The following is a 25,028-nucleotide window of genomic DNA, read 5'->3' as shown; positions in this document are numbered from 1 at the left end:
AAGACCTTCCTTTTCGAATAAGTAGTTGCCTTTACCCCTTCCTCTGCCTAGCGCTGGGAAGCACTATGTGGGCAGTCATGCAATATACAAATTTCAGAGAATAGAATAGAATGGCGTTAGGATTCAAAACTTCCTAACTGTAGGTAGGAGTCAACATAGGTGTAGCCTGAGTATGATTTTGATTGTAAACCCACAATGCCCCATTACTTGAGCATCAGTTTGGATTCTTTTTTCCACCACTGGATTTGTAGGCTATCTGATGCAGTTTCCTAAGATATGCCAAGAAGATAAAGGCTGAAACTTCGAAGGACATAGGATCTTGGGGGGAGTTTCAACACAGTCAGAGAATGACTATTGATCACAGTGGTGTCACTGAAATTCTTCAATGATATCTTCTAGCATGAGCACACTCCTCAAGTTCTACCCATCTGCGGTAGGATTTTCACTCTTAACAACAAACATCCAGTAAGTATGTTCTGCATATAGATGAGCAAGAATCCAGAAGATTGTTATGCTTGCTCACAACTTAAGCTAGGACTTTAATACACGCAAGGTTTTAACTGCTCACTGAGCAGCTGCAGGGATTTTTGAGCTACAGGGGAAGAAATTAAATACTCAGTTGTTAGAGTAGAAGTGGTTCTCTGACGATGATGACAGAGGCAGAGGAGGCTCAGGGAGAACAACAGTAGGACCAAGAGCTCGAGGAAACTCCTCTGGAGAGCAGAGGTCTTCTCATAAAATATACCCTAAATCTACTGTGCCTAACGCAAGAAAAATCAGGAACAGTCAAAAGACAAGGTGTCTAAGTTGCAGATTAGGACATGTTTCTGCGTCTAGTTACAGTACAATCTTATATTTCCCACGGTCCAAATATATTTTACTCCCATCTCTGACAGACCTGCCAATAAGGATTATGTTCCTTACCCTGTAAGCATCTGTTAGTGACATGTAGTACTGTGGATTCACATACTCTGCATACTCCTGCCATCTAGTGTTAGGTTTGGAGTTGTGCATCTTTTTTGGAGTCCCGAGTTAGAGCTACTCCTCCTCCTGGTGATATTGTGCATGGTCATCGACTCCTTTGTTAGACTGTTTTCCCGCAAGCGGGTGATAAATGAGGGTAAGTAAAGTGTCAGTAAAGTGTCAGTGTAAAGATGTCCATGCTAAGAGAATTGTGTAAAACGTAACTGCAACAGCCACAAGCGTATGGGGAGAAGAGAAGGTGCATGCAAATCTACAGCCTTACATGCCACAAAGAGATGCTTACAGGTTAAGTAACATAATCCGTTCGATGCATGTATGGCTGTAGATACACACGCTCTGCTTAGACTATAAAGCAGTCTCTCCTCCTAAGAAGCTGTGGCTAGTGTTTGAGAGTAGCTGTAGTTTGAAAAAGTGTACGTAGAACTGCCTGACCCGCATAGGCTCATTGGCATGCAAACATATCTACATAGTAGTGTTTAGTAAATGTATGTGGTGTAGACCATGTAGCTGCTTTACCAATTTCAGCTATAGATATATTTCCTGAAAAAGCCATTGTTGCTCCCTTTTTAAAAGTAGAGTTTGCTCTGAGAGTTACAGGTAAAGGTCTTTTGGCTTTAATTTAGCAAGTTTTACTGCATTTTACTATCTTTCTGGCTATGCCGGATTTGGATATATAGGGCTTCCTTTATGTGGTGGTGAAAAGGCTAAAACAGTTGTTTTTTTTGATGAAAGTTTTGGTTCTATCTGCATAGAACTGGAGTGCTCTTTTTTTCATATAATGTGTGAAGAGCTCTTTCTGTTACCCAAAAAGGGTTAGTGAAAGACTGGTAGTTCAATGGATTGTTTGAGATGAAATTGAGAAGCTACCTTTGGTATGAATTTTGGGTTAATCCGAAGTACTCATTTTTGTTTATGTATTTGAAAGAATTGTTCTTCTAAGGTTAATGCCTGGAGCTCACCAGCACACCTGAGTGAGGTAAGGGCAACTAGAAGAAAAATGCTACGTACCCAGTATGCATCTGTGCTTGCTATGTAGAGAGGTAGATTCACATGCTTTGCATAAGCCTGCCATCTAGTGTTGGGTCTGGATGTCTGCACTTTGTTTTTCTTCGAAGAAGTCTTTTCCAGTCACGAGGTAGGTGACTCCTCCTTTCGGTGATAGCGTGCATGGGCATCAAGTTCATTGTTAGATTGTTTTCCTGCAGAAGGTGACAATGGAGTTAGTAAGAGTAGTAGAACAGAGATGTCCATGTGTTTGTATCGAAGTAAGATATTACTGCAACAGGCATAGGAACCCGGGGAGGCGCGTGGGCGCAAGTGAATCTACAGCTCTACATGCCAAGAACAGATGCATACTGGGTAAGTAGCATTTTCCGTTCGAGACATGTGAGCTGTAGATCACATGCTTTGCAAAGACTAAAATATACAGCAGTAATCTCCCAAAATGGTGGTTAACCTGTAGCAGTTGCAGTGGTTTGAAAGAGGGTACGTAGAACTGCCTGGCCTACATCAGCTTGTTGTCTTGATAATACATCTACACAATAATGTTTTGTGAAGGTGCGAGGTGTAGACCATGTTGCAGCTTTGCAGATGTCAGGGGAATTGTTAAGGTTCTTTTTGCGTTTGCATAGCATGTCTGAATACATTTGACTATCCACCTTGCAATACCGGATTTTGAAATGGGATTGCCTTTGTGAGGTGGAGCAAAAGCAACAAAGAGTTGCATAGTCTTACTGAAAGGTTTTGTCCTTTCTATGTAATAGAGTATTGCTCTTTTAACATCTAAGGTGTGTAGTGCACGTTCTGCCAAAGAATCTGGCTGAGGTAAGAACACAGACAACTCAATAGATTGGTTGGTATGGAAGGCAGAAATTACTGTGGGTAGAAATTTAGGATTAGTCCGAAGAATCACTTTGATTTGGTGTACTTGTAAAAATGGTTCTTCTATCGTTAGTGCCTGAAGCTCACCCACCTCGTCAGTGATGTAATAGCAATGAGGAAAGCAACTTTCAAAGTGAGAAATTGCAGTTCACATTTATGCAATGGCTCAGAGGGAGGACCCATTAGCCTGGTGAGGACAATATTAAGATTCCATACTCGGGCAGGTGGAAGTCTTGGGGGAATAATTATTTTGAGTCCTTCCATAAGTGCCTTATTAACAAGGCACTCTAAAAAGAGAAAGATGTTGTCTATTTTGAAGGTAGGCAGCTATTGCAGCGAGATGTAAGCGTATGGATGTGTACGTTAAAGTTGAATGTTGTAAATGCAGTAAATAGCAAATAATGTTTTGAATTGAAGCATCAAGTGGGTTGATCTGGTTGTTAGTACAATAATTAACAAACCGATTCCATTTTGCTGCATAGCAAACCCTTGTAGTAGGACGTCTAGCCTCTTTAATAATGTTCATACAGCCTGGTGGAAGATTGAGGAAGCCAAACTCTATGACTTCAGGTGCCAGATCGTAAGGTTGAAATGACAAGGATCTGGGTGTCTTATCTCTCCACGGCGCTGTGTGAGGAGATTGGATGTGAGATGTCGTTTTTGATGAGGAACTACTGAGAGCTCCAACAGGGTGGTGAACCAAGGTTGACTGGCTCATATGGGAGCTACTAGGATTAGTGTTAGGGACGTTTGCCTGAGCTTACGAACCACTAGTGGAATGAGTGGGAGAGGCAGAAAAGTGTAGGCAAATATCCCTGACCAGTTCATCCATAGTGCATTGCCCTTGGAGAATTGGTATAGAAACCTGGAGGCGAAGCTTGGTCATTTTGCGTTTCGGTGTGTGTGTGTCTGGGAAGCCCCACATCTAAAAGAAAGAGAGGAGAACTTGAGGGTGGAGTTCCCATTTGTGAATCTGTTGTGTTTGTCTGCTAAGCAGGTCCGCAATTGGATTGCCTACTCCTGGAAGGTGTTCTGCGAGGAGATATATTTTGTGATGTGTGGCCCACCTCCAGATGGTTTGTGCAAGTTGTGACAGCTGGAGAGAGTGTTTCCCCCCGTTTCTGTATATAATGCATTGCTGTCATGTCTGTACGTATCAGGACAGCTTTGCCTACAAGGTGAACTTGAAAGGCCTTGAGCGGTAGAAATACTGCTAGAAGCTCTAGATGATTTATGTGAAGCTGCATTTGCTGCAGACTCCACATGCCCCGAATTGTGTGAGTTTTTAGATCAGCACCCCAATCAGTGAGCGATGAGTCTGCTGTTAGCACCGTCTGTGGAACCGGGTCAATGAAGGGCCGCCCTTTAGAAAGGTTTTGTGGATTCCACCACTGCAGAGAGCGATGTGTGGCCGTCCACCAACACTAGATCTGATAATCGACCCGGAGACTGATTCCTGACGTGCTAAGCATTCCAGAAGGAGACTTATTTGAAGTCTTGCATAGGGGACTATTAGGATGCAAGACTCCATCATTCCCATTAACTGCATGAATACCCGAGCTAGCAATGAAAGTTGAGGCTGGAACTGGGAAACTAGAGTTTGAATGTTACGGATTCTGGCTGGATTTGGACTGTCCAGAGTTTTTTGTGTATTGAGAGTGTCTCCCAAGTACGTTTGCGTATTGGAGTGTTGGACTTGGACAGATTTACTGTGAATCCAAGATCGTGGAGCAGCTGCACTGTTTTGTAAGTGTGTTGTAGACCGTTTGCTTTTATGAGCCAATTGTCTAAGAATGTGAATGTGTTATCTTCGAGGTTGAGCTGTGACTACTGCCAGGCATTTGGTGAAAACCCTGGGAGCAGTGGTGACTCCGAATGGGAGCACTTTGAATTGATAAGGTTGTCCCACTACCACAACCCTGAGGTATTTATGATGAGCGGGGTGTATTGGAATATGGAAGTAGGCGTCCTTTAAATCTAAAGTGGACAGAAAGTCGCCTGCTAAAGAAGCGGGAGCACTTGTTGGAGTGTCACCATGTAAAAGTGATCTGATTGGATGTATAGATTTAGATCTCGGAAAGCTAGTATAGGCATGAGAGTGACATTTTTTTGGGCAATTAGGAAGTATAGGAAGTATACACAGTCCCCTTGATATTGTAATGGGACTGGCTCTATAGCTCCTTGTTCCAATAGAGCGAGAACTTCTTGTTTGGGAAGGTTCAAATGTTCTTTTGACACTGTGTGATCTTGGAGGAATGTTTAGGGGAGTGTTTATAAGTTCTAGGCAATAACCATATTGGATAATCTGTAGAACCCATCTGTCTGAGGTGATTGTATTCCAGGTGGGTAGAAATTGGGAGACGTCCCCTGACAGGAGTGGAATGATTGGGGGTAGAGGAAGGAAGTCCCTGTTTGTTGTTTGCAGGGGAAGTGTGTGTTGAGTTGCCTCTACCTCTTCCCTTGTCGTTATTCCCTTTAAATCCTATTTCTAAAATAACCTCTTGACGAGGGCAAATGATTATTGCCTCTAAGATGGAGGGATTTTCTGATGAGGTGTTCCTAGAGCCCCCCCCTGTAAAAGGAGCGACAAAAGGAGCCCCGATTGGAAGGGAGTTGCAAAGCCCCCATGGATTTAGTGACCTTTGTATCCTTCTTCATCTTTTCTAAAGAAGTGTCTACTGTGGGACCGAAGAGTTGCTCCTTATCAAAAGGCTGATTTAGAATAGCGGCTTGGACCTCAGGTTTAAACCAAGAAATTCTGAGCCAAGAGTGTCTGCGCAGCAAAACGCTAGTGTTGACTGCACGAGCTGCGGTGTCAGCTGCGTCTCACACGCACCTAATAGCTGTATTGGAAATTAATTTCCCCTCTTGAATTAGATCAGTAGCTTTAGTTTCATGTTCATCAGGTAAAAGCTGAATACATTTTTCTAGCTAATCATTATGAGCTCTGTCATAGAGAGCTAGAAGAGCCTGTGTGTTCGCAATTCGCCAGGGATTGGCTGCTTGCGCTGCCAATCTCTTGCAGAGGTATCTATCAGTTTAGAATCCTTATCAGGAGGAGGGGCCTCTCTTGTGGTTTGAGAGTTTGCTCTTTTGCGAGCGTTAGAGACTACCAGAAAGTCTAATGGGACTTGACCTTTGATGTAGGTGGGGTCAGTAGGCACTGGCTTGTCTTTCTTATCTATTCTGGGTGTGACAATCCTTGCACGCACAGGGTCTTTAAAATTCTCATCTGCATGCTTAAGCATTCCCTTGAGCAAAATCAGTGTTTGTGCTGCTCTTTGAGAGGAACTCAAGTTCTCGAAGAGAAAATCCTTTTCAAGGGCCTCCTTATGTAGTCGTACCCCATGGTACTGAGCAGCCTCATTGAGTAGCTCTATATACCCTATGTTATCATCAGGTGGGGAGGGTCTGAAGGGGTATAGATCCGGATCGCTATCAGTGTAGGGATCTGTATTATAATCCTCCCAGGGATCAGGAACAATGTCCTGTGGTCTATCTTCATCACCATCCCCTTCATCTTGCGGATCAGGTGACTAGGTTATGGGGAATTTGTGGGTGTAATGATAACATGTGGGTAAATGGGTGAAGGAGGTGTAAAAGGAGAAGGGTTAGTACCCACTTTTTTGCATTTTAGAGGAATGTGGTAGTCCTCTTGTAGATCTGGTTTCCTTTTGTATGCTAATTTTAAATGATTGTGCCAAGTATCTGGATTAATAACCAGTTCCTTTTGTTTTGGATCCGTGTTAGGAGGCGGAACGTAGAAACAAGGCTGGAAGAGGAGGCGCAGGCGAAATCTTATGTTATCAGTATGTGTGTGTTGTCCCGCCTCTCTTTTCCATTGGCTAGCTCCATAAATGGAGGCTAGCCATTGGAACAGAGATGCGACACTCATTCCCCGAGCAGATTCGGGGGCGTTTTTTTTTTCCGTATCGGCATGTTGGTTTAATTTCCAACGTGTGCTTTGTGGGGATGGGCACCGCTGTCTGTGTGCCCGTCCCCCCCCTCCCGCTGTCCGTGAGCCCGTCCCCCCTCCCGCTGTCCGTGTGCCCATCCCCCCTCCCGCTGTCCGTGTGCCCGTCCCCCCTCCTGCTGTCCGTGAGCCCGTCCCCCCTCCCGCTGTCCGTAAAACCTTCAGCTACTCTGGATTGCCTGACTCATGTGCAGGGGGCGATAAGTAACAGAGATTTGGGGACCTGCTGGCGACGGCTTTGGAAGAAGGAGATTAGTGCGTAGAGGTGGGAGGTCTGGTCAGATCAGGGATGATTTCAGAGAGTAGAGTAATCTGTGCGCCTCCAGCGGTTCAGCTGTGCATGGTGTTCACCAGGCAACGGCGTAGCTAGTGGGGTGCAGGGGAGGGGGGGGGGGGGGTGCGCCCAGGCGGCATTATTTTCGGGGCGACGAAGTTTATAATTTGTTTGGGGACACTGACAGTGTCCAAATAAATGTTGAAGGCCCCCGTCATGGACTATCAGCGCCGCGCGGTCGCTGCCCCTACAGTGCACCCTTGTTGTGCAAACATCGCGAGACTGGCGCAGTTGGTGGCTGCTGCGGGCCCCACATAATGGAGGTACTGTAGGTACAGGCGGGAAACAGTGGATTGACTAGCTGGGTGCCGTGCGGCTGGGATGACGGCGTGGCCCATGTGCATCGGCAGACTGTGATCGGGTTGCCGAGGCAGGGAGGCCTAACTGTTTGTTTATTGGCCCCATAATCGCAGGGAAGTGAAAGCGGATGGCTGCAGACCCGGTGAGGCATCCTGCTCTGCGGAGGGAGATCCGGAGCGGGTGCGGAGGCAGTGCCGCTTTCTAGCCAGTGTTGAGCCGAGGTGAGTGAGGCTAAGGGACACAGTAGGGACAGGGATCTGGTGGTCAATGCCTGTGTGCGGCTAAGGCCTGCAGGATCGTGGCGAGTTGGCCCTGACTGAAATGCAGCCTATTTTAGAGCCGACCACCGGCCGGTGGTGCAGCGGCTTCGGAGACTACTAGACTGTGCTGCCTAGCTGCCTGCCCGGGCCTGGATTGCCTTGTGGGGGGGCCTACTGTGACAAGTGTACCGCAGCGGTGACGTATCCCCCTGGGGTGAGAAGGTACAGTGAATTGGGACCGATGCATTGCCTGCCGTCTGAGTGTGCACGTGGGCAGACCCTCTCTATGCTGCAGGGTCCTGTCCAGAGTCTGCGCATGCTGTGGTAGAAGGGTGTGTTTTTAATTTCCTGCCAGCAGACTTGAGTCCCCAAGAAATGCTGCCGCCAGCCGAGTTTGGCTGTGGCCCCTAACTTCTACACACGGACATTTACGGGCAGCCCTGGGCATCGGGCCGATGTATTATGGAATTGTACAAAGAGTATTTTAGTTCTGCAGATTGTTGCATTGCCATACTTATTTTCACTCCGACCTCGTCTTCTATTTCCTCAACAAATGTGTCTAATCTTCATTTCGGTAAGGGGCGAATAAGTGTTCGGTCTGAGATCTGTGCAGAACTTGTCCTTCGAAGGCGTGACACACGTCTGACCCACTACGACTTTTATCCTTCCAAAGTTGGTACCACGAGTACCATTGAACGATTACACTAAGTACTTAGGTATTTGATTTTTTTGGGTAAAGTAATATCAAACTTGTGAATTTGCAGCACTGCCCCCTCGCTGTGCTTGCTTCCCTGCCCCCTCGCTGTGCTTGCTCTCCTAAGTGTGTGTGTGGCTTTGGGTGGTGAGGTTCCGTGAGGTTCCGTGACGACTTGAACCCGTGTTTTCAAGTTTGTCGGAAATACATAAAAATGGTATCAGTGAACCGCAAATGATCCATTTCGCTACGCTACGAGCAAGAGCACTCCTTCCATTGACATATTTCTGATATACCCACGGCATCCATCTTAGATCATGGCCGCCATTTTGTGTTTCCTTGCCCTCACATATGCAATAGCCTCTGATCATTTCATTTACTCCACTTTGATTAAGGACACGTAGCCTTAGCCGGAGATTCACCTCTTACATGACACGTGCACCTTAAACCAGATCACGCTGTATCTGCATGACTCGACAAAGGCTGCCTCCTCTGCCCGAGGCCAGTCTTGCCAAACTGGTCTTCGTGTCCATTGTACCTGATCATGATTAGGCGGCCGAAGCCGGTAGCCTTGCCCATTTACGACCTACAAACATCCCTTATCCCACTTTTCTATCTTCCACACCTGGCTCTGTTTCTTTCTTTCTGAATCTTTATTAGGGGGAGGTAACGAACTTTACGATGAGGCGGTCCGGGTCCTGAATGCAATATTGACAGGGGATTGTGATGAACTAGTGGGAACCCCTCTTCGTAGATGTTTGGTATCAGATCTTATCGACGGTTCCTGTGTAACACCAAATATTTATTGTTTAGAGACACAAAAGGTTTGGGAATGTACCGACATGTGAAATATTTGCCTAGAGCACAATTTTTAGTATATAAGGAGCGACCCACTTTGTACAAATCGAACAGGCTCCTAGTTTCTGCCCGTGTGTAGATTCTGTGACTTCTGTGTCCCTGCAGTAATAAACCTTTGGTCTTTGACGCCACCATCGAGAAGCCCGTGTTTCTGTTCATTTGTGCACCAAGGCAGGTGGAACTCCGGGGTCTTTGGGTGTTGTACCCTGACACCTCTGGACGGAACCAAAAAGTCCAGAACTCCAATTGGCGCCCAACGTGGGGCGACGTCATTCGGTACCGGTCCAAAAGCCTGAAGAGTTCGAGAAGCTTCGTGTGAAGATTCCTGAGGGAGGCGCCCCACTTCATCGATCCCGGCATATCGCAAAAGTGGCCCTGAAGTTCTCTTCCACGAGGGTTTCCCGTTCAGGACGGCTGCAGTGGGCCGTTGCCTTGACCGTCGCCCTGTCTTGGACCCGAAGTGGTGCAGTCCTTAGTACGGCGAAACGTGACGGGTTTCTCCTTGGTGACGTCTTCAGTGCCTCAGTTAAGTATTTAGTAATAGCTAGCTGGTTACTTTGTGAGGATTGTTAAAAATCCTTGATCGGTTCTTGGTTTAGTTTGGTTTTGTTAGATTATCACTGGTTGTTCTAGTTACGATAATCTATTTGGTTTAGTTTTGGGTATCGATACATCAGTTCGTTTTGGTAGGCCTAAGTTCTTGGTTCGAGTGCACATATTTGTTCCGTGTTTTGTTTGTTTTGTGTTCCGGACTGAAAATGGTAAGTCGGAAAATGTTGTCTTGTTTTAGTTGCAACAGTGACTCGCGATTGGAGGACTCTTGTCTGGTTCCTCCGATTGGGACTCCCCTATATGATTTATACTGTAAGTATGGTGTGGGTCCTATAACTTATAATGAGATATGGGTCCGCTATTGTAAGAAGGATGGTGTCCTTAGTTGGCCACTGCATGGTAGTTTTGAACAAGAGATTCTCGACAACTTAGAAGCGAAATTGTTTAGGAAGAAAGCCCGGCCGGCAATGTTTGACTCTTTTCGTTATTGGCGGAAAGAATCCAAACAGAGAGAAATGAAAAGGTTGAAGAAAGAGCAAAAAGAACAAGAAGAGTTAACTCTAGAGCAAGCGACTAAACAGTTGCAGGCTAACGAGTGTGAGAAGGCCATAGATGTAGCCATTAGAGAGCATAACTTAGCGATTGACAAGTGCTATCCTGCCTTGCCATCGAAAATGGCTAAGATACTGGAGGACTCCGAAAACGATCCTCTGCTGTCTTATCTGTTACGGTCACCTCCACCGTATGCACAAGGTGCTACGGCTCCGCTCATCCCGAATGTTCAATTGCCGGTTGCTGGACAACCTGGTGTTCCTGCTCCTGTCCCTCAGAATCAAGTTCCTGTACTTCCTGTGGTGAATGTAAATGTTCCTACAGCTCCTCCTCTTCCTACACTGCCAGCTCCTATACCTACCTCTGTACCTACTGCTCCAGAAGCTATTTTCCTCGATACTCCTACTGCTTCCTCATCTATTCCTACCTCTACTGCATTCTCTATGTCTGCGAGTGTACTAACTCCACTTTCTGTTCGTCGAAGAATCACTGATTCCGTTACTAATATGCTGTCTCCTATATATAAAACCTTGATTAAGACTCCTACTCCTGACTCTGTTCAGAGATGGAGTCAGCTTCCTAGTACTGAGGAACGGGGAGTTTTAGACTCCACGGCTCTCAGATGGATTTCGAAGGGTAGAAGATATAGTACGAGAGATGTGTTAGAGACATTTATGCAATGGGGAGAGCCAACGCAACGATACGTCTTTGATGAGATGTGCTCGTTGTTACGTGAAGAGATAGAAGAAGACGATGTCGAATCAGATTTGGAAGATTTAATTAGGGTTCAAAAGGAGTTTGCTGCTGGAATGATAGTGGGTGAGAATATAAAGCAAGCGATGGAACTCATTTTAAGTTTTAGGAATGATCCATCTCTTCGTTCACCGAGAGATTTAGAGAAAGGTAAAGTGAAGCTAAGTCGCCAATATCCTATGAGGGAGGTTCCTCCAATTTGGCGCGAAGCAGTGCCACGTGATGATAATGCTGGAATTGCAGGTGCTCCAGCACAGTTCCAAAGAGTGTGGATACACATTCCATGGAAGCGAGCAGAAGTGTTAGCAGTGAAACAGGCCTTGCCAGATCCGCGTAAGAATCCAGCCGGATATTACAAGGAATTGACGCAGACAGTTGAGGCTTGTATAATGAACCTAGCCGACATCGATATGTTGTTTGGTAATGTAGTTCCACAACCAGTGTGGGCTAAAATTCGTAGAGAGGATCATCAGGCTGCTTTAGGTGGTGATTGGGCAGCTATCACTGCAGCAGATGGTCAACAAATAGGTGGTGCGAAACCCGAACCTTTGATTGCTAATCTGCCAGGTAGAATAATTGAATTAATGAAGACTCTGATGCCAGCATTGCGTGTTAATTGGGACAAGTTGTCAGCATGTAAACAGAAGAAAGACGAAAGCGTCTCGGACTTCTTCACGAGGTTCGAAGAGACTTTTGTAGATCATAGTGGTCAGGACATGAGTACAGAAGGAGGGCAAAGATTGTTTGTCGATAAATTTGTGCATAATTTGTTACCTGAATTATGCAATAAATTAAAAGACTCAGAAAGTGCGTGGGCTGTATCTACGACAGCGCAAATACTTGCGACTGCGCAGTACTACGAAAATAGAGATAAAGAGGAAAAGGAAAAATTAGAAAAGAAAACGAAAGATTTAAAAACTAAAGTTCTTTTGCAGCAGGCGTATCCGCCTCGCGCGAACCAGACTAATACGCAGCAGAACTCATATCAAAGGACAGATTATAGTACATCAAGACCTCAATATCAATGGAATCAATGCGCGTACTGTAAGAAAGAGGGTCACTATAAAAATGAATGTCCGATCTTGGCGCAAAATAATGCAGCAGCAGCTCAGAGAGGTCGTGGTGGTTTTGTGCAGAATTCTAGAGGACGAGGACGAGGTGCTATGCCTCCACAAACGAATGATCGTCCATCCAATCACTTTGATCAACGAAATGGACAATCTGTTCAGCAAAATAGATCTCAGCAATATCTTGTTGAAGATTATTGTGAAGTAGAAGAGGATTCTCAACAAAATGGGTACTAGGACAGCCATGGACAGAGAGAGGGAGTAGTATCAGTTCCAGTGGATCAGAGTGGGCCTTATGTCGCAGTAGCAACATCAGGTGTAGTCGAACCGTTTCTGTTGGATACTGGTGCCGCAAAAAGTTCTATAATGCATGCGAAACTCCCTGGCGCACCTTTGTCTGGCTCAACAAATGTTTCCGTAGGTTTTTCAGGCGCCCCTGTGTACAATCCGATATCTGGTCCTTTGTCTATTTCTGTTGGACCGTGCCAATTGAAAGCACCCTTGATTTTGACGACAGGTTGTAATGAAAATCTGCTTGGTTTAGATTTGTTAAAGCGACTATATGCGACATTGTACTGTTCTCCGGAAGGAGTACAGCTTACACTGGGAAAAAACATCACCTCTCCGATGTACTTGTCAATGGACGCACTCCCGCCGGAGCTACGTTCACTCCCTGATTCTCTTTGGGCGACTGGTCCCAACGATGTAGGTCTCCTAGAAATTCCACCGTATGTAGTGACTTTGAAAGCAAATGTGAAATTTCCAAGAATTCCTCAATATAAAATATCGAGTGAAGGAGAACGTGCACTTTTACTAATTGTGCAAGATTTGATTAAGAAGGGTGTAGTTGAAGAAACGCGAGGAAATGTCTGTAACAGTCCTGTATTGCCGATCTTGAAACGAACTGATCCTACAAAACCTCCAGTTTATAGGTTTGTCATAGACCTTAGAGAAGTTAATAAGATTGTAATTCCGCAGTTTCCTGTAGTGCCAGACATTTACTGCCTTGTTAACATTGATACCTGCTACAGCTATATGGTTCTCAGTTATAGACCTAAAGAATGCTTTCTTTAGCATTCCGATAGCCGAAGAGAGTAGGGATATTTTCGGCTTCTGTCTAGGAGGTCGCAGTTTCAGATTTAAACGCGCTCCACAAGGCTATTGTGAAAGTCCATCCATTTATAGTCAAGCTTTAAAAAGTCAGCTAGATTCTTTTGTCCTTCCTCCAGGTTCTGCCCTAGTACAGTACGTAGACGATCTTTTAGTGGCTGCCGATGACAAGGAAACTTGCAAAGCAGCTACAATTTCATTATTGCATCATTTGTCCAATTTGAATCATAAGGTGTCACCTTCCAAAATGCAATATTGTTGCCAAGAAGTAACCTACCTAGGTCACCTCTTATCAAAGGAGGGAAGGAAGTTGACCCCAGAAAGAATAAAAGCAATTACGCAGATGAGTGTTCCACGCACACAGAGAGAAGTACGTGCCTTTCTAGGTATTACCTCTTACTGTAGGCAGTGGATTCCAAATTTTTCTCTTTTAGCGAAACCGTTGGTAGCTTTGACTGGGAAAAATGTTCCGAGTCCGGTGCCATGGTCTGATGAATGTCAAGAGAGTTTTATTGAGTTACGAAAAGCACTGTGTTCAGCTCCTGTATTGGGTACACCTGATTACAGCAAGCCATTCACGCTCTACGTTCACGAAAGAGAAGGTTGCGCGTTGAGTGTTCTGACACAGAAGTTTGGTGATAAACAACGCCCTTGTGCGTATTTTTCATCAACATTAGATCCGGTAGCCAGAGCGTTACCTAGTTGTTTGAGGGCTACAGCGGCAGCTGCAGCTTCCATTCGACAATCTGCTGGTTTGGTGATGAACAATATGCTAGTGGTCATGGTTCCTCATGCAGTGGATACACTCATGAACCGAACGAAGACTCAACACCTTACTAGTGCGAGATTATCTGGTTACGAGCTGACATTATTAGCGAGTCATATTCAGATCAAAAGATGCAATGTATTGAATCCAGCAACATTGTTGCCGACTGATCAAGAGTCGAGTGATTCTGAGCCACATGACTGCTATTTCAAAACGGAGGAAGAGACAAAAGGTCGCATCGACTTGAGAGATACTCCCCTATCCGACCCGGATGGTACGCTATATGTGGACGGGTCATGTTTTAAATTGGAGAATGGTGATGTGACTGCTGCCTACGCGGTAACGACTTTGAAGACGATTGTGGAAACTGCAAGAGTGAGTCAGAATTCTGCCCAAGCAGCAGAATTAATAGCTCTTACGAGAGCGTGTGTTTTAGCTGAGGGAAAGAGAGTGAATGTGTTTACAGATAGTCAGTACGCATTTGGCGTGGCCCATAGTTTTGGCCGGTTGTGGAGAGAAAGAGGTTTCATTACGTCCCATGGGACTAAGATTCAACATGGTCAGCTAGTTAACGACTTGTTGGAATCTCTAACCTTGCCGACTGAAGTTGCGATTGTGAAGTGCAGTGCTCATAAAGCAATCACGGATGATGTTGGTCGTGGGAATGCCTTTGCTGATGAAACTGCTAAACAGACAGCTAGAGACATGATGAGTAGAATGTACGTTGCTACGTCTGCAAGATGGATTGCTGAGTCTGGAATGTGTGAGGACACTATGGAAAGTGTGAAAGAGATTCAGAAAGAAGCGACTGAGGAAGAGAAACGTGTATGGAGAGAAAGTACGGGCAAATTGGACTCGAATGGATGTTGGATCGATTTGACAGAACAGCAGCGTTGGATGTTGCCTGATGCATATGTGCTTGCAGTAGTGACGATGGCGCATGGAGTGGCGCACATAAGTTCTAAAGGGATATGTAAAATGTTAGCTCCGGTCTGGAAGAATGAGGGAATCAGTAAGTGTGCAGAGAGAGTGGTGAAAAATTGTATGGTGTGCTTGATGCATAATCCTGGCAAGGGAACTCCAACTCCAGCTGGTCATTTCGCTCCTCCTTCCTGTCCCTTTGAAGTGATTCAGTTAGACTTCATTCACATGGAACGCTGCAACAATTTAAAGTACGTCCTGGTGGTAGTTTGTGCTTTTTCCAGGTGGATAGAAGCATACCCACTAAAGGACAACACTGCTCTATCTACTGCCAAAATTCTTCTAAAAGAATATTTCCCTAGGTTTGGAATGCCACGGATTGTATGGTCAGATAACGGAAGTGAGTTTATAGGGAAAGTTATGCAGAGTGTGTGTGCTGGTCTAGGATTGAAACAAAAATTCCATAGTGCAAACCATCCCCAATCTGCTGGTTTAGTCGAGGGTTACAATGGCACCCTCAAGCTTAAAATAGCCAAAATACAAGCATCCACAGGTTTGGCTTGGCCAGACGCACTTCCTTTGGCCTTGTTAACAACGAGAGCAACAGTGCATTCTAGAATAGGGCTTTCTCCATATGAGATTGTGTTTGGCCGTCCGGCAAATATCTGGGGTGTGCCGAGGCCTAAACACTTTTGCTCCATTGAATATCCTATGTTGATAGACTACCTTTACGACTTGACTGCTAAATTAAGTCTTATTCATCAACAGGTCTTTGATGCTTTGCCAAAACCTCCGGAGAGTCCAGGGCATCAGCTGAAACCCGGCGACCACGTGGTGGTCAGAAATTTTGCGAGGACAAAGAATCTTCAGCCTCGCTACATCGGCCCCTTCCAGGTCCTGCTGGCGACGAGGACAGCTGTACGTGTTGCTGGTCGCAAGCACTGGATCCACGCTTCTCACGTAAAGCGTGTTCCACTGCCGCTGCCCTACGACGACTGGGTGAAGAAGGGAATTGGTGCCTCCGAATCTGAAACAACTCCGAAATTTGTCCCTTTCAGCGATGCCGATTTGATTACTGACACTTTGAAACTTGACTCTCCTCCTGAAAGGACTCCTTTGAACACTGAACATTTGTCTCCAGCATCACAAGAAACTTTGCTATCTGCGAACTTAAACTCTGCAACAGCTGCTAGTAATACACTATTTTCCGATCAGACAGTACCAGCGAAGAAAAGATACAACCTTAGAAGCCATAAAAAGGACTAATAAAGCAGGCAACTGCATACTGTGATTTTGATATATTTATATATATTTTGAACTTTTGCCTTCAGCCAGGAAGTTTGCTATTGTTTATTGTTTTTAAAATTGCCTTGCCGTCTGGGTAGCCGTAGGGTCGTGGCTGTGTGCCTAGTTTGAATTTGCAGGGGTCTGACACAAGGTCGATCTTTCTGTTAGTTCTGGGAACTCCCAGGGCTGACAGAGGCATTTTCATCTACGTACACATCATCAGTGGTCGCGAGCGGATTGTAGAAGATGGAGCTTCCTGCGCTGCAACGAAAGAATGTGATTTACGTTCGCAGAAACAGACTTAATAGAATTCTTCACAGCAAATGTTTCTTGATGCAATGTGCCATTACATTTTTGATTGTTTTAGCAACATTGGTGGGTGGAATCGTCTTTAGCATAAATTTGATTTTTGTGCCAGTTTCTACAGTACCTCCCCTTGATTCTGCTATTTCTACTGTTTCCTCTATACACTCTTTTCACTCGTTTCCAGAACATGAGCAAGCCAGACGCTCAGAATTCACCAACAACACTTTTGTACAGCTCTTGCACCAACACCAACTGGTAGTTAACACTACAGACTGCTGGGTATGTGGCTTGATACCTCACACTATGGATAAAGGTATTCCATATCTGGTTTTGCCTTACAGCTATAATGGATCATTTCAGGCCTTCCAAACCATCTTTGCTTATGCCCTTGAAACCTATCCTCCACGTCCACCACGTTCCACTAAATATAACTCTGCTAACAAAGCCTTAGTCCAGGGAATTATTGATATGGTCAAGGACGTCAATAATACTCCATCTTACCCTAGAGACGAATTGCGAGTATATTTAAGTTGGAATACTTCGGAGTATCGCCTTAGTTTAGGAGAAAGCAAGCGTAAAAGCTCAACTCCAATCTGGGTCGTACCTCACCGAGGTCAGGTCTGTTTGCAAGGTAATGGGAGAAATCCGAGAGCTCAGCTAGGGAGGAGTGAGTGCGTAGAGACTTATGTGTTTCCGGCTAACTCTTCCCCTGCCTTTCTTACTGCTAGGGGTACCTACTTCATTTGTCGAGACAGAGCTTATACATGGTTGCCTGCCGACTTCTCAGGATCATGTTATATTGCTCGATTGTTACCTCCGACATACACTGCTTCACCTGATTACCACAGAACAAGAGTAGCGAGAGGTGTCTTCAGCAAGGAAGATACAGCTGGTCAGGAAGCTGGAGACTTCTTCAAAGGCTTCCTTCCGTTCTGGGGGCCTATGGCCAATAGTAGAAACATACGTCAGCTAACACGGGTAGTTGAATCTACTATTACTGAAACTGCTGGTGCCCTTAGCAATCTGACAGCTGAGCTTCAGGCGGATAGGCTCATGACATTGCAGAATCGTATGGTTCTAGATGTTATACTTGCAGATCGAGGTGAGGTATGCAGAATGATCCAATCGAGCTGCTGTGTCTTTATTCCTAATAATGCTCCAACAGTTTACGAGGCGATCTCTAAGTTGCACAAGATTTCGGACTCCATTCATGTAGACAAGGGAAACTGGTCCTTCATGGAGTGGTTTTGGACTCTGATCTCAGCGTGGGGATGGAAAGTTCTAATGGTCATTGGTGTCATCCTAGTATTCCTATTCTCATGTTGTCTGATTATCCAGTGTGGTCCTGCTCTGTGTAGTCTTTGTGCTACGACTTGTCTCAGAAAACCACCTGCGTTTGGAGAAAAGACACGAGAAAGGATGATGATACAACAACATGTCACTGACCTGATGAGCATAGAACTAGATTCTGACATAGATTGAGTAATTGCCTATGTAAGGGCAAAAGGAGGGTCTGAGGTTCCGTGAGGTTCCGTGACGACTTGAACCCGTGTTTTCAAGTTTGTCGGAAATACATAAAAATGGTATCAGTGAACCGCAAATGATCCATTTAGTATATCCTAGTGTTTTCGCTACGCTACGAGCAAGAGCACTCCTTCCATTGACATATTTCTGATATACCCACGGCATCCATCTTAGATCATGGCCGCCATTTTGTGTTTCCTTGCCCTCACATATGCAATAGCCTCTGATCATTTCATTTACTCCACTTTGATTAAGGACACGTAGCCTTAGCCGGAGATTCACCTCTTACATGACACGTGCACCTTAAACCAGATCACGCTGTATCTGCATGACTCGACAAAGGCTGCCTCCTCTGCCCGAGGCCAGTCTTGCCAAACTGGTCTTCGTGTCCATTGTACCTGATCATGATTAGGCGGCCGAAGCCGGTAGCCTTGCCCATTTACGACCTACAAACATCCCTTATCCCACTTTTCTATCTTCCACACCTGGCTCTGTTTCTTTCTTTCTGAATCTTTATTAGGGGGAGGTAACGAACTTTACGATGAGGCGGTCCGGGTCCTGAATGCAATATTGACAGGGGATTGTGATGAACTAGTGGGAACCCCTCTTCGTAGATGTTTGGTATCAGATCTTATCGACGGTTCCTGTGTAACACCAAATATTTATTGTTTAGAGACACAAAAGGTTTGGGAATGTACCGACATGTGAAATATTTGCCTAGAGCACAATTTTTAGTATATAAGGAGCGACCCACTTTGTACAAATCGAACAGGCTCCTAGTTTCTGCCCGTGTGTAGATTCTGTGACTTCTGTGTCCCTGCAGTAATAAACCTTTGGTCTTTGACGCCACCATCGAGAAGCCCGTGTTTCTGTTCATTTGTGCACCAAGGCAGGTGGAACTCCGGGGTCTTTGGGTGTTGTACCCTGACACCTCTGGACGGAACCAAAAAGTCCAGAACTCCAGTGGGTGTGTGTGGCTCTGGGTGGGTGTGTGTGGCTCTGGGTGGGTGTGTGTAGCTCTGGGTGGGTGGGTGTGGCTCTAGGTGGGTGTGTGTGGCTCTGGGTGGGTGTGTGTGGCTCTGGGTGGGTGTGTGTGGCTCTGGGTGGGTGTGTGTGGCTCTGGGTGGGTGTGTGTGGCTCTGGGTGGGTGTGTGTGGCTCTGGGTGGGTGTGTGTGGCTCTGGGTGTGTGTGTGTGTGTGTGTGCGTGGGTCTGTGTGTGTGTGGCTCTGTGTGTGTGTGTGGCTCTGTGTGTGTGTGTGGCTCTGTGTGTGTGTGTGGCTCTGTGTGTGTGTGTGGCTCTGTGTGTGTGTGTGGCTCTGTGTGTGTGTGTGGCTCTGTGTGTGTGTGTGGCTCTGTGTGTGGCTCTGTTGTGGCTGTGTGTGTGTGTGTGTGTGGCTCTCTCTGTATGTGTGTGGGGCTCTGTTTGTGTGTGTGTGTGTGGGGGGCTCTGTTTGTGTGTCTGTGTTTGTGTCATTTGCCAGAGATTAAACTATTGGCATTGTAAATGACAATGCCATTTATTTATCTGTTTTCAAAACCAACACATAAATACACATTTTGTCATTTACAATGCCAATAGCTCAAACTTTCAAAAGGCGAAACCATTGCATTGTAAATGCTTGTTCCTTTGGGCGCCAGATTTTTTGGCGTCCAAGGTTTCGGCTCTGAAGGTTTATTTTTTGGTAAAGAAGGGATGGTCACTATAACATGTTTGGATTTCGTTGCCGAAGGTTTCGGTTTGGTGACCGAATGGGGTCGACTCGATCCCGAGCTGGAACGCTTTGGTTTATGTTTCGGTGCAGGCCGGCGGGCAGGGCGTTCAAAACTTTTGCTTGGTGCCGACCTTGGCCCGAAGGCAGAGGAAGGACCGGAGCCATTTTCTTCAGTAAGTGATAAGGGAAGGGAGTATCAGTACTCACTCTACGTTGACCCGGTGTTACTTGGTCTTCCGTGTCGGAGTTGGCTTCAGACACGGAAATGTGTTCCTCCTCTGCATCGGCTTCTTGCGCATTGGATTCTTCTCAGTCGGCCTCTTCTCCGGAGTTATCGGGTGCCGAGCCGCTTTGCTGATTCATTTCGTGACGTCAAGCCAGACGGTCACAAAGCGTCCTCTTAGATCGAAAAGATCGGCATGCGTTGCAGTCCTGTTCAAGTTCCGGGTATAGACACCGGTTGCACACTTCGTGCAAGTCGGTGTGCAACACCCGGGACAGAATTTAAATGGAGTCGTTCCATTAACTGCTATCATGCCTGATGTGGGTAGGCCCAACGGCCCTCCACAAATCTTCCGATCGAAGACCTTGAGTCGAAACGATGCGTGGAGAATGGGAAACGTGATTGAGAATAATACCGTTGAGGGAAGTGGATTGCGCACCAAGTGGATCTCGAGAAACGGTGCTGAACAATGGAGTCTATGTCCATGCACGCTATCACAGAAAGGAGGAGTCACCTACCTCATGACTAAAAAAATACTTCATCGTAGAAAAACAAAGTGCAAATATCAGGACCCAAAACTAGATGGCAGGCTTATGCAAACCATAGAATCTACAGCTCACATGCCTCTAACATGCCACGTTCCAAGATAGAAATTAAAGTGGGCATGAGTGTATATGCTCAAATGTATTACCCATGAGCCTAGTAAGCAGAATGCTTAGGTTCCAGGAGGGTGCTGGAGGCACACGAGGTGGAGTGACTCATTTGAGGTCTTCCATAACTGCTTTAATGACAGGAATTCTGAAGAGTGACAGATACTATCTATTTAGAGATAGGCAGGTATTGCAGAAAGATGTAATGGAATGGAAGTGTATGCCAAATTGGACTTTTGCAAATGAAGTAAATAGCAAATGGTGTCCTGCACAGTGGCCAAATTGTTACGATGAGCATCTTGGGGTCTAGGTGCACAATTTGTCCTTGATCCTGATTGAGAAGGTCAGGCCAGTTGAGGAGCTTCTCATGTGGGACTACTGAGAGATCCAGAAGCGTTGTGGACCAGGGCTGACATGCCCAAGAGGCAGCTAAGCTACTAGGATCATGGTGAGAGATATTTGCTTGAGTTTCTGAATCATAAATGGAATGAAAGGGAGAGATGGGAAAACGTAGGCAAATATCCCTGACCACCTCATCTGGAGTGCGTTGCCTTTGGATAGTAGGTGTGGGAACCTGGATGCGAAGTCTGGCAATTTTGCGTTTTCTTTTGCAGCAAACCGGTTTATGTGAGGAGCCCCCCATTTTTAAAGTAGGGACTGCAGACTTGTGGGTTGAGTTCACATTTGTGAGTCTGTTGTGCAGGGCCACAAGATGATTGTTCGTACCCGGCAGATATTCCACCAACAAATGAATGTGATGGCGAAGAGCCCAGTTCCATATGGTCTGAGAGAGGTGGCAACTGGGAAGACCGTGTACCTCCCTGGTTTTATAGATAGTACAATGCTGTCATATTGTCCATCCAGACTAGGACAACCTTATGAGATAAATGGGGAAGAAATACTTTCAGTGCAAGGAACACTGCCTTATGTTCCAAGTAGTTGATGTGTAAGGATTGGTATTTGGCATCCCACACACCTTGTATTGTGTGGTTTTTGAGATGTACACCCCAACCTGTCTCTGAAGTGTCTGTAGTTAGAGTGATTTGAAGTACAGGGTCCAGAAAAGTATTACTCCTAAGTATACTTGAAGTTGAAGAGGTTGAAGGAGAGACTTGGGGACATTGATGGCAAACCCCAATTTGTATAGTTGGTCTATTGTCATCTGTATGTGTTGCTGACACTGCAGATTGGTGTTAGCTTTGATTAGCCAATCGTCCAAGTACAGGAATACATGAATGCATTATCGACGTAGGTGTGCTGCTACTCCTGCTGTAAATTTGGGGGTGCAGTTTGTTATTAGTTTAAATCAATATGTGATGAATTGCGGATAACTTTTATCCCCAACTTATTTTACTTTTTCCTCTACACAGGGACTTAACATGATCTGTGTTTGGATACAACACAAGAGAGTCCCATTTAAATCGAGTTGACATTACTCTACGAGGTCAGTTCTCAGGTAATACGATGTATGCATTATTGAATTTTTGCATTTCAAGAGAAAATGACCCTGCCACTGTGTATGTGTACACACACGTACACACAAATACACACACACACACAAAGTACTGACTATTACAGGGTCTAACCACTAATGGGGGTACCATGTCGTATTCATGGTTTCATACCATAAGTACTTAGTTACTTATTTATGTTTTATATCTTTCTTGTAACTTATGTTTTACAACATATTACTAATCCCCAATAAAACACTAGTAGACTATAACTATTAAAATACTTAAATCTGAACACAACTATGCGCATGTCGCGTTAGATCGATGATGGCACTACAATTATAGACTCTTCAGATTTTTTTCTCTGCCAGACTTTTCTTTTTTCAATTTTTGTATAGTGGCACTGACACTCTTTCACAGTTGTCGAGTGCAGTATTTAACATACGTCATAGTTACTTAGAGGATTTCCACAATTGGAGACCTCACCAGCATATGTAAGTTTACTATTACGAAGGCCATGAACTGTATTTCACCTTCAACAAGGGGATGTTCATCTCTGACCCTTTTTTTGCATTTTACTTTTATGCATTTAACAGCTAAGACTATAATAAAAAAATATGGTACTTGCTTCTTTTGCCACAATATGCGACTGGATGCTACTTCATGCTACGCCGAAACAATATTTTTGAAGGTAGACCATATTTTGAATGTACCTAACCTTCCACAGCTGGTGTAACGTTTCTTCTACTATCTCTAGTCTATATGCACTTATAAAAGGCTAACCTGTTATCACTTCCTTGCATGTTTTAAACATTATATTTTATCATGCACTCACCCCAAATATTTTTGACACACTATTTTATTTTAAAAGATTTCTCTCTCTTTGGGTCTCTATCTGGCATATAACTTCCTATCTCAACACTCATTTTAGGGTAGACACTAAATCAACGATCTTCTTAGTTACTGACTAGTGGTGCCAGTATTGTTGGCACATATGTTTTTGCATTATTACACAGACTTAAAAAAGTCACATCAATGACGAAACACGTGTCTGCTGCTTTCCATCATCACCTAACATTGCTGCTTTGAATGGAATTGGAAACAATGAAGAAAGGCTCAACAAGAAACAGTTCTTTCTTTCTGTGCAATAGGTTTTTGTTCTCTCTGATGATTTACACCTGTGAAAATAATTAAACATATCTTTATGAAGACCAATGAATATCAATAACAGTGATCATATGTAAATGTGGAGTGCTGGGGTATATCTATCACTAATATCCTAAGAATCTGGTTCCCCTAATGGTTCTCCTAAACCCCCTGTTGGTGAACCTTAGGGTGCATGGTCTAGAGAGTCCTGATGTGAAGCAGAAGATGTGGCGGTGGTGAAGGAGATGGAGGATGATGATGTGCAGGGCTTGTAGCCCTGTCATTTGCCTTGTTTTCTGGAAGTATAGGAATGTTCAAGTCCTCCTCGAATGCGAACTGCCTCGGAGGAGGAGGTGACACAAGGATTCACCTTGTGCCTTCTTGAATAAGGATCTTCCTCTGTTTAATGCCCATCTTTTCAAAAATTGACTCAAAGACAAAGTAACTGAAGAATGCTTTGAGGGTTTGAGTTCGATCGATTTTGGAATCGAGGCTTTAGAGGACTTCTCTTCCACCACCAAATGAGATGGAGCTGGCTGCCGCATCGGTTCCGAAAGCTTGGTGGAGAGCAAAGAATGTGCTTGATCTGATGAGGTCTGTGCCGAAGCAGAAGACTTAGGTTTAACTGCAGTTTACGGTGCCAGGCCTGAAGGCGGGGCATCCAAAGTCTCTTTTCAGGTCAGACTATGGCTCGAAGGCTGTGGTGGTCCAGCAACCTCTAGAAGTGAAAGGGGTACGTTTTTAGAACTCTTTTTCGCAGGGTTCGGGGCAACAGTACTCACGTGCTGCCTGGGAGGATGGGTGTATTCGAGCTCTTCCTCCACATCTAAGCTGGAGATCTCCTTGACAGAGAATGTTACATCCTCCTCCTCACTTCCCGGCTTTTCCGGAGCGTGCTCCACACCAAAGATGCAGCAAGACATTTCCAACCGGGGTAATCTCTTATACAGCGATCCTTATTCTAGCTACGGTCCACAATCATGGCACAAGGGGGAGAGCGTCTCTTGGACCCAAAACAATTCTGGAAGATTTCAAGATAAAGATTTGAATTGGGGAGATATCGTGTTTTTCCTGAAGGTGGTGGTCGAATAATAGTACCCACCGAGATGCGTCAATGCTTTTATGAAAAAGTCCATTCTAGATCGTTGAGTATAATTGTTATACTAAACAAGTTATAGGAGAATGAGTTGTTTCTTTATGTAACAAGTGATCTATGTCAGATTGGTGTGGTTCTTTTTGACTAGAAATACTGTTCTTGCTTGCTCTCCCATACTGTATTCTCCTGTTTCTGTAAAATAACTTTTTAAGTAACCATTTGTTTCTTTTTTATGTAAATCTAAATAATGTATTGATACTTTATTGTTTTTTTAAACTATTTTTTTTAAATGAGGAATGAATTCTGTTTTAAGAACATACATGTTTAATAGATGTATAATGAACTATGCAAGGTTCAATTGACCCTTATAGAGTTTTAAGGATTTGTGGGATTAATTTTATGTTTTGGTGATAAATAATGTTGCGATTGAGTATGAGAGTAATAGGATTGCAGCTACCCAAAGGGGATCATTTTTGTGACTTTGGTCTATTTGGTGCCCTACTCCGGTGTAAAGGGGCCCCTCTCTTTCTTTTGAGACAAACCAATCTGCAACCAAACATGATTGAGATTTTGTCTCACTCTAGCAGCAAAAAATTCTCTACAACAAGAAAGTTCAATAGTCCTGCT

The 25,028-nt window shown here is 44.8% G+C and overlaps 1 protein-coding gene across 16 annotated transcripts in view; it reads right to left on the bottom strand.

Annotated features, from left to right (window-relative positions):
- The window catches only part of RBMS1 (RNA binding motif single stranded interacting protein 1), a 690,694-nt gene that overhangs the window by 31,128 nt on the left and 634,538 nt on the right, over positions 1-25,028 (bottom strand). The window lies entirely within an intron of this gene.

The sequence above is a fragment of the Lissotriton vulgaris genome, chromosome 2_1 (genome assembly GCF_964263255.1).
Source record: "Lissotriton vulgaris chromosome 2_1, aLisVul1.2, whole genome shotgun sequence".
Classification (NCBI taxonomy): domain Eukaryota; kingdom Metazoa; phylum Chordata; class Amphibia; order Caudata; family Salamandridae; genus Lissotriton; species Lissotriton vulgaris.
The sequence above is the reverse complement of the archived record's forward strand: the minus strand, read 5'-3'. Positions and strand labels throughout refer to the sequence as shown.